Consider the following 11,619-nt stretch of genomic DNA (forward strand, 5'->3'; position numbering starts at 1 on the left):
TATAGATTTTTTTACTTATTACTTTCAGAATACCAAGACCTAAAATTATCTGTATCTCTGCCTGGCATTACTATGACTGAAGACGACCCACATCTCATCCTATTATTATTATATTTCAGGGAAATTCCATTGTTAATATTTCATAATTACTTTGAGAATCAGATATATGTGTTAATAGCAAAGCACAGCTATTACTTGATTCTAATATATTTGGTTACAGGTTCTTCTTAACCAGAAGACTTACGAAGAATGGCAAGAATTATACAAACTTGGTCCATTGTCTCGGTTTGAAAGACAGGTGTCTGCTAAGGAAGGCAGGAGCCTCCCTTGGAATGGCAGATGTAACCCCTTTCCCTCCAAGTTATTATAATTTTGAAATCAAGGGCCTTTAGGCAAAGATGTGGGAAAATAGGAATAACAGTTCTTTACTATTATATATATAACCAGTCAAGCAAACAACAATAACTCTGGCAGTAACAGCGAACAATCACAAACCCAGTGCCAGCCTTCTCGGCTGTCAGGCTATTTCCCCTCGGGTGCAGTTCCGCTCGCAGCCGGCAGGGGCGCTGGCGGCTCCCGGTGAGCAGGGCAGGTGCGATGGTTCCCCCGCGGCTGCAGGGGGCGCTCCGGAGCGAGCTCGGGAAACACGCGGCACCCGTGCCCTGGGATCCCGGGAAGGGATGGAACAAGGGCTTCACAAACCCCCTGAACAGCTGGCCCTGGTGTCCGGCTGGACTTTCAGGAACAGCAGGCTGGAACGGCAGGCTGGAACGGCAGGGATGAGCACGAATCCCAGATGGCAGACTCGATGTATCCAAGCGGGGAACCTCCCGGAGGTCTGGGCAGGCAGGGCGAGCACGGCTACAACGCAGCGAAGGCTCGAATCAGCGGCAGGGCAGGGCGGCCACAGTCCGGCCTCTAGCGGGGCAGGGAAGGTGGGCTTGGGATCCAGGGATCTTTCTCCACAGAAAGAAAAGCAGCCGAAAGGAACCAGCAGCTTTTCTCTCTGCAGCTTCTTTCTCCAAACACAGAGAGCAAACTGACCCCACACCCAGGTGAAACAAAAGAGTAGCCAGGTCTTTTGTCTTCTCTTAAGCACCCAGCGATTTGTATCTAAGTAACAGAACGAGAGAAAAGTCCTTTAACAGAAAAAAACCTAGACTTCTTAAAACCCCAACATCCATTTTTTGATCTTTGCTGGTGCTCCCCCTGAAATGTATACATTTCAACAATATCACCTAAGCCATTCAGGAGGGATTCAAGATACAGCTGTCTAAAACATATTCTATATGACCAAATATTTCTGACTTCCAGTAAGAAGCTCTATATTTCTAATGTCTCTGTAAGATATCATCTGTTTTCTTGATGATATGCAAATATCAGCATATTTCAGTTATATCATCTTGAGTATACTTAAATAGAAATCCAAATATTCAGCAAGCAACAATGATATTTTTACAGCCTAAAAAAAAATAAAGCTACCTAAAATTAGGTCTTGTGATGTCACCAAGAACTTGTATAAAACTGAACTGCTGACTCCCGTGTTAACCTCATATTGTGTTTTAGGAAGACACATTTTAGAAGTGTACAGAAATATAAAAAATTATTTTTCACAAGTTTTAGTATATGTCATAACATTTTCACAGTGTAGGTATATCATCCCTCTCTGATAAGACAGATCTGATCATGTCTCTCTATTGAAACATATCTGGTTCACATTTCAGAACATCATTAGAAGTATAAATTTCACAAAGATGGAATATCTCAATAAATATATCACATAGATTTCTGACTACACAAGACATATATACTGTTATCTCACTAATATATATAGAGGAAATGGCTCACAAACTACAAATTAGGGCATTTGAAATCTCCTCTATAGAAAAACTCATTTTACAAATACGAAATTAACCATTATTTGAATTTATGATAGTTAATCCTCATGCTCAAGTGAACAACTTCCCAAATATAACATTTTACTTCAACACTGTTTCATGTGAGGAGTTACATTGAGAATTAAAACATGTTTATGTTAGCATATACAGAACTGTTATTGTATGTTTTATTAATTTAGTGAGGTTTTGCTTCAGGATAATGCATCAGTACATGGTGAAACATTTCTAGTCCTTTTCAGTATAACTGATGTGCAAACTGAAAAGAAGTAAAATCAAAACCAAATCTATGCTCTATATTTGGAAATTAAAAGTTTGGGGGTTTTTTTATGTGGGCTTCAAATCCTCCTATTTTGATTTATATGTCTTTCATCTTCCTTCCCCCATTTCTCCCCCTCCAAACATTATCTTTTTTCAACTGGACTGACGCTTCAAGCAGAGGCATATTATGCAAAAATGCTGCAAAACTGCTTTCACCTTAATGTTTTGGACTCAATCACATAATGATGGCATTAACTGACTCTGCATGAAAGATTTTATTGCCGTAATAATTGTTGTTTCAACCCTATTAAGACTTTTATTTAAAATATAATCAAGACTAGATGTCCTGTAGTAACTTTATCAATGCAAAATATAAAACACCAGGAAGAATTAGAAAAAGGACCAAATCCAGGGGTTTGTTTAGTGGTTCTACATACTGAAGAAATATCTGTTAGAATGTTCTTCATTTTTTTTGTGTTCATATTAAATAATACTATCTTCATAGAAAAGAAATGTCATGTCCCAACCCCATACTATAACTTTCAGTGACATTCTGTTAGGAACCTCTCAATATACTTTACATAAATTGTAAGTATGACAAAAAAATTGTGTCTCTTTAGCATCTCTTCTGGGTTGAAGTCTCAGAACAGTTTTAGTTCTTTTTCAGCTGGCCATGTCATCCTACTCAAGATTTGGCTGCTCATTCTTGGTCAGCCAAATCCAATGTCTGATGCCAGAGGCTATGACTATTCATTCCTTCCGTGGAAAACCTTTGGGAAGGTTCACTTAATGTATAAAGAACCTGTACTGTTTCTTTAAACATCAAAGTATGAAGATGCAAGTGTGTTCAAAGCTTTTCTGAAGCCTTATCCCTTTCTCATTAAATGTGAGACATCCTTTACTGTGGCACTTGCAGTATTAAAGGTGGGATATATAATTTCTCTAAGGAACCACATCAGCTGTTGCAGAACATGGAACACATATTTTTCAGGCTGAGAAAAAATATCATTTTGTATAGCATCTCATCTTTCCTAAAATGCTTTCTAAAACATGGCAATAAAACACATGATTTAGGCAATTCAGCTTCTGCCTTCATAACATTTGCAGCAGTGAAACCGATCTAATTTTCTTCCATGCAAATTTTTGAAGGAAAGCAAGCACATTTCAATTAATTTCTTTGTGTTTTTAACAAGAAATAATCAAAATTTGGCATACTTTTTTCAGATAAACATCGAGTTGGTTTTATTTCTTTAAATATCCTTTGTTTGCAAAATTCAGTGTAGGGGGAAAATAGCCAGCAATTTTCTTTAAAAACCACTGATGGTTATTTCATTTACCCTTCTGAAAAAGTGTTTCACACCTTATTTCTGCAGATGTTATACCTTGTGAACTGCTCCTTACTTTCATGCTAATTAGTTATTTCACACATTTTTAACAGGTCTTTATTTCCCAGGGACTGTGTGAGGGTTTGCACTATAAAGTGAATGGTATCATCTTGTGAGGGAGAACTCTATAAAAGTCAAAACCTGAGTTCTGACTTTCTGAAACACCCACTGCTGTGCATGATGTCATGCAGGGCTTGACTGTCCACATGTTGTTTTGTTTTCTCTAGGTAATTTCAGACATTTTGGTTACGAATTGCACAGTTGTGACCAACTGCACGTGAAATCTACTAACATACAATGCTAGCATAGAGAAAAATGTAAAATGCTGATACAAAATGTTTCCTCCAAACTTGTTTTTGCCAGACCACAATACCCTTGTGAGAAGTTTTGTTTAACTTGTGATTAAACACAACGTCTCCTGAATATATGGACAAGGAATTTTGGTGACCAGAGGCCTCATATACCTATCTGTTATTTCTGTTATTCTGTGGGATTCACACTGACTTTTTTGCTCTTTTTCCAGGGTGAGGGTGGAAAAACATTTCCAGACAAGAATGTGAAAATTGGGCCATTATTATTTCTGCATAAAATATGTTTTGAGACACTAAATTATAGACTCTTTTTTTTTTTTTTTTTAATTTCAAACCAAAACAGCAAAACAAATATACGTTGCAATATATTGTTTGCAGCTGACAAAGTTTGGAATAAATATTTGGAAGACTTTAGGTAAACAAAACTTCATGACCTGCCTACTGGATAAAGGAAAACTTGTGGATTTAGTCTACCTGCTGAATGGAGTTACATGCAGCTGGCTACCAGTCAAAAGTAGTATTCCCCAGGGCTCAGTATTGGGGCCAGTCAATGATCTGGATGATGGGATCTAGTGCATCCATTCAGGATGGCACTAACTTGGTGGAAGTGTTAATCTGCTGTAAGGTAGGAGGGGTCTGCAGAGGGATATGGACATGCTGGATTAATGGGCCGAGACCAATGGTATGAAGTTCAGTAAGGAAAGTGCCCAGTCCTACACTTGATTCACAACAACCCCATGTAGTGCTACAGGTTGGGGGACAGAATGTCTGGAAAGGGGCCCAGCAGAAAAGGATCTGGGGGTGCTGGTCAACAGCCAGCTGAACACGAGCCAGCGTGTGCCCAGGTGGCCAGGAAGGCCAATGGCATCCTGGCCTGTATCAGCAATAGCGTGGCCAGCAGGACCAGGACAGTGATTGTCATTCTGTACTCAGCACTGCTGAAGCTACACCTCAAGTTCCCTGTCCAGTTCTGGGCCCCTCGCCAAAAGAAAGACATTGAGGTGCTGGAGCATGTCCAGGGAAGAGCAACAGAGCTGATGAAGGGTCTGGAGAGGAAGTCCTATGAGGAGCAGCTGAGGGAGCTGAGGTTGTTCAGCCTGGAGTAAAAGAGGCTCGGGGAGACCCTATCCCTCTCTACGACTGCTGAAAGGAGGTCATAGCCAGGTGGGAGTTGGCCATTTCTCAAAGACAACTAGCAACAGGACAAGAGGAAATGGTCCTAAGATGTGGCAGGGGGAGGTTCAGGTTGGACATCAGGAAGAATTTCTTCACTGAAAGGATGGTTAAACATTGGAACAGTCTTCCCAGGGAAGTGGTAGAGCCACCATCCCTGGAGGTGTTCAAGACTGGACATGGCACTTAGTGCTGTGGTTTAGTTGACGTTATGGTGTTCAGTCAAAGGTTGAACTCAATTATCTTGGAGGTCTTTTCCAAACTTAAGGATTCTACGGTTCTATGATTTGGTTTTATTTATAAGTAAAAATGCACCATCTTCTTAATTTCTTTTGGTTTTTATCACTGAATAAAAAGTCACTGATCACTCTTGATACAAAGATATCTTTTACAAGTCTGAAATATAGGTAACTCAGTAACTGACCAAGTCCAACTTGGTTTTCTTCAAACTGTTCAAGTTCCAGCTGTGAGTCTTGTCTCTCCAGCCCTTCTTTCCACATCATTCTGCTTTTCCAACTTGAGCAGTCTTTCAGCAGAGAGGGATAGAATTGTACTTAGCTATTTAAGGCTAGAAGTAATGGAAAACTGCCGTATGGTGATGGTATTCCTATTAGACGTAGCAAGTGCATGTGCTGGTTCATACATGCATTTTGCATAGATTGAAAAGGAAATTATGGTGATAACTTGCGACCCCCTGAAGCATCTCTTCAGCAATTAGAAGAATTGTCATAGCTCACTTTCAGCTGACAACAACATCTTACTTAAGGGTCCTAGAGACAATCCTGACATTCCCTATGAATTTTCTTAGCTTATTATACATTGCTTCTGTTGTCAACTTTATCAGCTTTCCTGTTTACCTTTGGAAAGTACCTACCTCTTGATGAGAGGCATACAAGAAGTATCCTCAAAATTGTCCAAATGCCAACTTAACAACCTTAAAAATATCTCTGGAAAATATGAAATAAAGCATTAATAGATGTTTTAAGCTTGGAAATAATGTGTCAATCCAAAGCCTTGTGGATGATGAGCATTACTACCTTGACTACTGGGACTGGCTAAAATTTCATTGACTACTTTTCCACTTTCTCTTCATATACAGGCACCTCTGCATAAAAAATATTTATATATTCATTTATTTATTTATTTTTGCACTAGACAACAACTACATCAGGCAGTTGTACATGATGGGTGATGAACACATTTTTTTTGTACCTTCTTTGTTGTATCTCTTTGACAAATGAATAACTGGACCAGAACAGTCCTTAACGTGGTGAATTAAAGCACACAGCTCCAGCTACCACACACAATCAGAGTATTCTCTTTTTGCCACAGCTTTTATTTAAACAATGCTTTTACCCAAGTTTATTCATGGTCTGGAACCCTGTGGGTGTGCTCTTGTTTGGATTTTGGACAGGAATAGCTTCTACTCCTCTTTCTCCTTCACTACTGCCTACTCCCTCAACATTTCTGCTTTTATCTCTCTGCAAAAGATGGCCAGACACAAATGGAAATCAGAACTCTGAAAAAAATGGAAATTAATTTCAGTTTGTTGGTTGGGTTCTTTGAGTTTTGGTTTGTTTTTTAACACAGACCTCATAATTTGAAGTATATTATGATTTAGTATCATTGCACAGATGGAAGTGAAAAATGGGGGTTTTTTTGTGTTAAATGAGTCCAAATGAGTTTGTGAACACCTTAACCTTTCAGGAGAATGACAGTGATAATGAACATAGGAAAGATGTCAATAGAAATATCTTCATTGTGTTATAAAGATGGGCAAGGTACTCAATTGTTTGGTGTGTGGTTTTCTTCTGTCTGATGAAATCAAAGATGTATTTATGAGAGCCTTTTGAACTCACAGGTAGAACAGACAAGAAGTCTGAACCACACCACAGATGTTTATTTATGTTAGACTAAACAATGATTAAAATCATTGCCTAGCAAACAGGGCAATGGATCACGGCTAAAAAATACAGGTGGGTCCATTTAGTAACTTCCTGACACCACAGCCAGAGGTTTTATTTTTCACAAGGTTCTCTTGTGCATTTCCTGAAATTCTGCAACCTTCTGATACCTCCTACATGCCAACATGCCTACTCTGACACTCAAACTGACTGTTGAGGAATGGAACAAACAGAGAGTAAATTAACCTCAGCAACCCAACAGAAGCTCTTTTTTCCTATTTGGATCAGAAAAAAATCATAGGATCAGTAGAACAATTGGAAAGGTAGCAAGCAGAAAAGCAAATGTGCTTTGCTTTTGTTGAGGGGCAACTTTAATGGCCGCAAGCTTGTAACTGAGAACAGTTGTATGAAGATTAAGATGAACTCAGGACCTAATCTAGTAGCTCACAGAAGATGTAATGCAATGCAAAAATATCCAGTTAATATTTGAGATATGTGTAATAGAATGAGACTTACTTGGAGGAGAAGCTGGATTTTCAAAAAGAATCTCAAAATTAGTCTTGAGCTTGATGTATGGTTTTGAGTATTTAATTTTTCTCTCCAAGTGTAGATAAAGCAAAACTTTGCAGAAATATTTAAGCATGAAGAAACTAGGTGAATTGAAATTACAACAAAAAAGGTGGCAGACAGGGTTAGGATGCTCTGACTTAGACCAAGGTCCATCAGAAGAATTAAGAGAAATTTTTGGATGGTTAATATGAATTGCCAGAGATCTGCCGGGATGAACCATGCTTCTCATAGAGATATGATGGAACTCCATTTATTCTATTGTCAGTCCCATAGTTATACCCTAATTCCTCAAGCAAGCATAACCAAGCCCCGTAGTATTGGGTTACAGCTACTGTTCACATGGCCTTTAATAGCAAGTGATTGGTTACAGATTAATATGCATGCAACTAACTAACATAAGTCTTCCTCTTTCTATGGTCAGCATCCCCCTCCCCAACATCCTGTCGGCTTGCCACATCAGCATTACTCCTCTCTTTTTTCCCTAGTCAAGGACAGTTCACTAATATATCTTGGATTGGGCATGTACACATGTCCCTGCTCACTCAGCCATTTCTCTACAAATATGTCTGAATCAACCATTAGAAAACAAGTCATTACCCTTTGTAAGTCTGGTAGGGACAACTCTCATTTTGCTGCGTAGAAAAGTAGCACGTATTAGCTATTTGGATGCAATTTATTTTAAGTATCGCTTCATGAACAGCTATACTCTATTTTTAAACAGTGATTTTATATGTGTGCATTCACAATGTTTCTTTTTTTTGTATGTTTGTATATATATATATATGTACAAGAGAGATTCAAATACTCTGCTGTATATAACATCTATACTTTTGCGTTGATGGCACATTCCTTTAGAGGTTACTATTTCTGGTCTAATGCACTTTCTTTTCCACTCCACTAACTGCAGGTCTTCACTAAACCATACCACTTCTTCCGATACAGTGTAGATCCAAGAACAGCAATGAGATTATTATATGGCAAAGAACCTTCAGTTTTTCGCTTAAATCCAGTAGTTTAAAATTAGAGGCATCCAAATATTTTCTTGAAGTGTTAATCTGAATAGGAACAATATACCTAATTAGAACAGTCAAAAGAGTTTTGAATTTTCATGTGATTGATATGCATTATTTGAATGAGAAGGAATTTTAATTTCCCTATTAAATATATGTATTTTTTTAAAGAATGTGATACTTTAGTTTCCAGATCTTTACTTGCTTGAAGCAAAGAGTGCCAGAGTATAACTTTATCAGGCTATTCTTTGAAATGATATCTTATAATGTCATTTTTGCTTACCCTAAATTACTGCATATCAAGATTAATTCTGCTAAAGCAAAAAAAAAAAAAAAAGAAAAAAAGAGAAAAAAAGCATCAGAAGAGTAGTATAAACCTATTGCAAGGGAAATCAGTTTCTTTCAATTCTTTCTACTCATTTCATTCTTGTGAACTAGGTCCTGAATTTTCTTCCTTACCAAGATTTTTCTATCACTGTACAAAGCAATTTCTAGAACTACAGAAAAAAAATGGAAGGTGCATAGGTTTCATAGTGGCAATCTGAAGATTTCTTTTGGCTCATAATTTTCTGCAATAAGTGCACATTATTCTGACCAACAAACAGATAAATACAGGGTTACAGAACAAAGCAAGGTATTGTAAGTACTTTCAATCTGATTTTCAAGTCCCATTTAGAAGGACAAAGAATGTTAAAATCAGACTCTAGATTAATCCATCTTTAGTTTTCCAATGTTATTGAGAATTGAAAAAGACGGCAAATTTATTAAGATGTGTATCTATGAACAAACACACATTTAGAAACAAGAAACTCTACTAGAAGAACAAAATAAAGATACAATCTTCACGAGGGGTCAGAACACTGTTTTAACCCATGAAAATCACATCACAACAAGTAATATTTTGACAGGATTGAAGAAAGAGAAAGAAAGAAAGAAAGAAAGAAAGAAAAAGAAAGAAAGAAAGAAAGAAAGAAAGAAAGAAAGAAAGAAAGAAAGAAAGAAAGAAAGAAAGAAAGAAAGAAAGAAAGAAAGAAAGAAAGAAAGAAAGAAAGAAAGAAAGAAAGAAAGAAAGAAAGAAAGAAAGGAAAGAAGAGAAAGAAAGAAAGAAAGAAAGAAAGAAAGAAAGAAAGAAAGAAAGAAAGAAAGAAAGAAAGAAAGAGAAAGAAAGAAAGAAAGAAAGAAAAAGAAAGAAAGAAAGAAAGAAAGAAAGAAAGAAAGAAAGAAAGAAAGAAGAGAAAGAAAGAAAGAAAGAAAGAAAGAAAGAAAGAAAGAAAGAAAGAAAGAAAGAAAGAAAGAAAGAAAGAAAGAAAGAAAGAAAGAAAGAAAGAAAGAAAGAAAGAAAGAAAGAAAGAAAGAAAGAAAGAAAGAAAGAAAGAAAGAAAGAAAGAAAGAAAGAAAGAAAGAAAGAAAGAAAGAAAGAAAGAAAGAAAGAAAGAAAGGAAGAAAGAAAAAGAAAGGAAGGAAGGAAGGAAGGAAGGAAGGAAGGAAGGAAGGAAGGAAGGAAGGAAGGAAGGAAGGAAGGAAGGAAGGAAGGAAGGAAGGAAGGAAGAAAGGAAGGAAGGAAGGAAGGAAGGAAGAAAGGAAGAAAGGAAGAAAGGAAGAAAGGAAGAAAGAAAGCCCCTAGAATTTCATTTATGGCGTAGGGTAGAAATATGACAGTTCCAGCTCAAATGAGAGTTTTTCTATGTTTTTCCACCCTTCCAGAGATATTTACTTTAAAGTCATAATTTTTCCTCGCTTCCTGCCTCCATTCTACACTCCCTGCACCAGTGAGGAGAGAAGGAGCAAGCTCACAGAATTGATTAGCCTGCCACATGTTCATGGGGTAGCTCCAGGTGACATTATACACACTGTAGGAATACAGATATCTTAAGGCAGTTCTGCACCAGTTCTGTCACAATAAGATAAATGTAACAGTACTGCCCCTAGGGCTCGTACGTATTTCATGGTACCTGAATGATTAATATCAGTTGATTAGCTAGCACAAAGCATTCTAAGTAAAATGTGAGAGAAAAAGTAGGCTAAGCTTGTACCTTGCTTAGGATCATCTCAGCATCTCTTTAAAATTAGATTCATTTATTATCTTCTAAGGCAGTTTCTGCAACTATCCATTCATAGAATCTCTACTATCCCTTGTATGACAAAAGTATATTTCACATAGTTTGCCATCTTCAGAATATTAGTATATATGAGTGGGAATATTACAGTTTCTTTAGTATTATTACAAAATTCATATTTTAGATTAAAAATCAAATATTCACTGACTTAATCTCCCCAGTACTGTCAGGTAGTTCTCAATTACCTGTAAGCACTTTTCTATATGTCTTTATATTCTGTCAACCTGTAGAAGTACGAAATGTGAAGCAAGGACAAAATATTACTCGTTCTTCCTCTATGTGGGATATACTTCTCCACTTATCACCTCTTCAGTGCATGTTCAAAAATTTTATATTAAGGAAATTCTTTGAATTGATAGTCCATGTACAAAATTGCCTGTACAGAAGGTGTTGGATGTACAGCAGCTACTAAAGTTATGTTAATTACATAACACCTGAACAGGTGAAAAAGTCTTCTCAGCAGCCATCTTCTAGGGGAAGGACTGTCCACGGCCAAATGTGCTGCTTGAAATGTGCTGCTTGAGGAAGATAACCTGTTACCTTGGCTTCCAGCATCACTGGAGGGCTATCCAGTAAAATATGGCACATTATCCCTACAAATTGCCACCAATCAACCAAATTTGGCTAGTTGGAGTGCTTCTTTCTGCTGGCCATTTTGGGCTTGCCTAGTTTGGAGAAAAGGAGGCTGAAGGCCTACCTCAACACTCTCTGCAGTTTCCTGAGGAGGGGAAGTAAAGTGGAAGGAAGGTACTGATCTCTTCTCCCTGATCCAGTGATAGGGTGTGTAGGGGAAAAAAAAAAAAAAAAGCATCGGGGGGGTTTAGCCTGGATATTAGAAAGCATTTCTTTAGCATGAGGGTGGTCAAATAAACACTTTCTAGAGATGAGGTTGATGCACAAAGCCTGTCAATGTTTAAGACACATGTGGACACTGTCCTCAAAAACATGTTTAGCTTGTGGTCAGTCCTGAAGTGGTCAGGCAGTTTGACTAGA

Source organism: Coloeus monedula, assembly GCF_965178545.1.
Source record: "Coloeus monedula genome assembly, chromosome: 1".
Lineage (NCBI taxonomy): Eukaryota > Metazoa > Chordata > Aves > Passeriformes > Corvidae > Coloeus > Coloeus monedula.